Genomic DNA, 5,000 nt, shown 5'->3' with positions numbered 1-5,000 from the left:
TTACGTTGTACGCAAAAAATCGTGGATATGTAAGTCGAGTATACAAATATAAGAAAGTTTTGATTCATTTATATCTCTCTTGATATTACAATGGGCTAAAACAATGTCACTTGTTACATCTGAATTGAGTTCGAGTCCTTAGCATGACCACGTATCAGTTTCCGTATATATGCGTCCATCGAGCTCCTCGTCAGTCACGACTGTGATGGCATAGAATTAAAGTGAATTAATGTGGTTGAAAAAATTAAAGTAGGTTCACTGAGGACCATTCAGTGTATGTAAAAACATTTTCCCACGCGTACGTATTACCAATTACAATATCAGAGCGAAGGTGGATTGAACGCATATATTTATGAATATGTAACTCGAGCATACAAATAAAAGAGAGTTGTGTTCAACTGATATATCTCTTGATAGTGCAATAGGCTAAGTCATTGTTACTTGTTAAGTCTAAGCTAGGTTCAAGTTCTTAGCTTCACTTAGTATCAGTTTTCGTACATATACTTCCATCGAGCTCCATATCAGTCTCGAGTATGATGTCATAGAATTAAAGTGAATTAATGTGGTTGAAATATATATATATATATATATATATATATATACATATATATATATGTATATATATATATATATATATATATATATATATATATATATATATATATATATATATATATATATATACAGTATATATCCAAAGTAGAGAACTTGGAAAAACTAACGACGCAGAGCGCTTTTGTACATTACGTCCTCAGTGCAAAAAGTACATAGTTAAACAGAAATACATACATTATATATACATGAAGAAGAAACAAGGACAGTTTACAAATGAGGAGAGGACATTTACTCCCTGGAAAGTGGTAAAAGTGATCATACGTACCCGTGTTCTTATTATATATATATATATATATATATATATATATATATATATATATATATATATATATATATATATATATATATATATGCGTGTGTGTGTGTGTGTGTGTGTGTGTGTGTGTGTGTGTGTGTGTGTGTGTGTGTGTGTGTGTGTGTGTGTGTGTGCGTACGTGTGTGTGTGTATACATATATATATGTGTATATATATACATGTACATGTACATATATATATATATATATATATATATATATATACATATATATATATATATATATACACTTTTGTGTTTGTATGTATACGTGTGGATATTCATATGTATATGTATATGTATATGTATACATATGTATATGTATATGTATATGTATATGTATATATATATGTATATGTATATCGTAAAGGAAGGAAGCAGGTTTTCTTTGATGCATGTAGAATTAAATACGACAGCATTCTGACAATTGTTAAACTTTTTCTTAATGTTTTCTATTTGTCTTATCAACTTTTTTCCAGTTGTAGGGTGAGCTGATACAAGTTCTCCAAAGTTTTCCATTTAATATTCTCGAGCTTTCGTCTTCAAAGAGACATCATCAGGATTGACATAATTTCTGCAATAATGAATACAAATGTTGGTACATATAAGTTACAAAATAAATTACAAAAATACAAATACAAATAAACAGGTAGAACAAAAGATATATAACAAGAGTTATTACTTACGTCTATAAGGAAAGTACAAATGATAGAGAGAAAGGTTTAAATACATAAACTGCTATCCGAGTTCCCATTACGGAGTCTGGCGGATCGTCTGAGTGGTGGGGGAGTGGGGGGTAGGAGGGGAGGGGGAGGGGGAGAGGGGACCTCTCTACATTGAGGTCCCCTCTCCCCCTCCCCCTCCCCTCCTACCCCCCACTCCCCCACCACTCAGACGATCCGCCAGACTCCGTAATGGGAACTCGGATAGCAGTTTATGTATTTAAACCTTTCTCTCTCTCTATCATTTGTACTTTCCTTATAGACGTAAGTAATAACTCTTGTTATATATCTTTTGTTCTACCTGTTTATTTGTATTTGTATTTTTGTAATTTATTTTGTAACTTATATGTACCAACATTTGTATTCATTATTGCAGAAATTATGTCAATCCTGATGATGTCTCTTTGAAGACGAAAGCTCGAGAATATTAAATGGAAAACTTTGGAGAACTTGTATCAGCTCACCCTACAACTGGAAAAAAGTTGATAAGACAAATAGAAAACATTAAGAAAAAGTTTAACAATTGTCAGAATGCTGTCGTATTTAATTCTACATGCATATATATATATGTATATGTATATGTATATGTATATGTATATGTATATGTATATGTATATGTATATGTATATGTATATGTATATGTATATGTATATGTATATGTATATGTATATGTATATGTATATGTATATGTATATGGCTATGTCTATGTATATGTATATGTATATGTATACGTATATATGTATGTATATATATATATATTTATATGAAACATAATTTAAATAAACGCGTGAATGTAAGATTTCGCAGAAAACCACTCGGGAAATAAGGCGCTATGATCCATACGTTTTCGACTAATCAGACATCGTCAGGGAAGATTTCTGAATAGCCGAAAACGTTTGGATCATAGTGTCTTTTTTCTTTAGTGATTTTTCTGTAATATATATATATATATATATATATATATATATATATATATATATCGGTGTATATGTATGTATATATGTGTATATATATATATACATACACACATATATAATATATATATATATACATATGTGTGTATATATATACATGTATATGTATGTGTATATGTATATGTATATGTATATGTATATGTATATGTATATGCATATGTATATGTATATGTATATGTATATGTATATGTATATGTATATGTATATGTATATGTATATGTATATGTATATGTATATGTATATGTATATGTATATGTATATGTATATGTATATGCATATGCATATATTTATATGCAACAGAATTCACTAAAACGCGTGAATATAAGATTACGTAGAAAAACAGTCAGGAAATAAAATACTATGATCCCAACGTTTTCGACTATTATGACATCTTCAGGGAAGATGTCTGAATAGACGAAAACGTTTGGGTGATATGATCATAGTGTCTTATTTGACGAGTTGTTTTCTGCGATATAAAAACATAAGACATAAAAGTGAAGGAGACTGCAAGAGACCATAAGGCCTACACCAGGCAGCTCCGTATCAATCACCACCTGTCATCCCATCCATAAAGTTGTCTAATCCTTTCTTAAAACAACTGATATCATCAGCGCTTACTACATGGTTACCAAGTCTATTACATTCATCGACCACCCTATTAGTAAACCAATTCTTGCTTATTTCCTCCTTAAATCTAAATTTGTCCAGTTTAAATCCGTTACTGCGAGTCCTGCCCTATTGTTTGAATATAATGACCTTGTTTGCATCATCCTAGTTAAAGCCTTTGATCCACTTGAACACCTCTATTAGATCCCCCCGCACTCTGCGTCTTTCCAGCGCGTGTAAGTTAAGGTGCCTAAGCCTTTCCTTGTAAGGCAAATTTCCGAGTTCATGTATTATTTTGGTCATTCTTCTCTGTACTGATTCTAGTGAATTGGTGTCCATTCTGTAGGACGGAGAGCAAAGCTGTACTGCATAGTCAAGGATGGGTCCAACTATCGCTAGATAGAGTTTGATAATTACCTCTGCACTTCTATTCGTTACCGTCCAAGCAATGAAACCTAACACTCTGTTAGCTTTATTCCTGGCGATAATGCACTGTTTCCTGGTTTTAAGTTCTGGACACCCTAGAACTCTCAAGTTTCTCTCGCACTCAGTTTTTTCCCCGACCATGTGAACAACTTGTTAAGATCATCCTACAGAATCTCTGCGTCGTCTCCTGACCTAATTTGACGTCCTATTTATCCCACCGTCATAATGAACAAGAAGGGACACAAAACCGAGCCCTGGGCCCAGGACCCCACTGGTAACATTTCTCCACCTAGATTTTACTCCATTTATGGTGACCCGGTGTTTTCTCTTACTAATCCAAGCTCTAATCCATTCTAAAAAAAAATTCTCCTATGCCATGGGTTTAGATTTTATCTAGTGGTCTCTGGTCTGGCACCTTGTCGAACGTTTTGCTAAAGTCAAGGTAAATAACATCGTAATTATCATTGTTTTATATATATATATACATACATACATATATATACATATATGTACATTATACATACATACATATATATATGTATATATATATATTTTATATATATACATATATATATATATATATATATATATATATATATATATGTGTGTGTGTGTGTGTGTGTGTGTGTGTGTGTGTGTGTGTGTGTGTGTGTGTGTGCGTGTGTGTGTGTGTGTGTTTGGTGTTTGTGTTTATACATTTATATATGTTTTTATATATATATATATATATATATATATATGATATTTAAATATATATATATATATATAGTCTGCTCCATGACCTCAGCTTGAGAACTCGTCCTTTGCCAAGACACTAGCTAGCGAATAGCTTTTGTTAAGTTTACTTCTTGTGAAGTTTATATCTTCAAATAGTGACAAGTTATTGTGTTGTGTTTTTGTAATTGTGTACGTATAGAGCTATAAAGTTACAGATATAAGATAAAGCTGGGTTTGAACTGGAGTCACCTCGCCTTCCGCCATAGGTAGCGACGATCTAATCCGGTTTGTAATCTCATTTTACACTTTTTTTCTCTGCTTTCGTTCGTGTTTTTTTCATTCCGTTTTTTCTTTTTCATATGGCTACCCCACACTTTATTGTGTCTTTTCCAGGTGAGCATAAACCAATCAATTACCGTCAATGTGCTTTTCATTTATTAGTTTGAGTGCACATGTTTCACCTATCACCTCCCTCCCGAAATTCGTTTTGTTTCTTTTTCCTGTTTTTCTTATCTTTCATACTTTTAACTAAAAATAAGGATATAACGAGAAACGTACAAGTGAGTGATAGTCTAGGCCCTAGCAATTATCAAGTAATAAGACTTAATATTATATGAGAAGAAATAATATCACGAATAACTTTCTAG

This window comes from Oratosquilla oratoria, chromosome 3 (assembly GCF_046742065.1).
Source record: "Oratosquilla oratoria isolate Oo_2021 chromosome 3, ASM4674206v1, whole genome shotgun sequence".
Lineage (NCBI taxonomy): Eukaryota > Metazoa > Arthropoda > Malacostraca > Stomatopoda > Squillidae > Oratosquilla > Oratosquilla oratoria.
Note: the sequence above shows the minus strand (reverse complement) of the source record.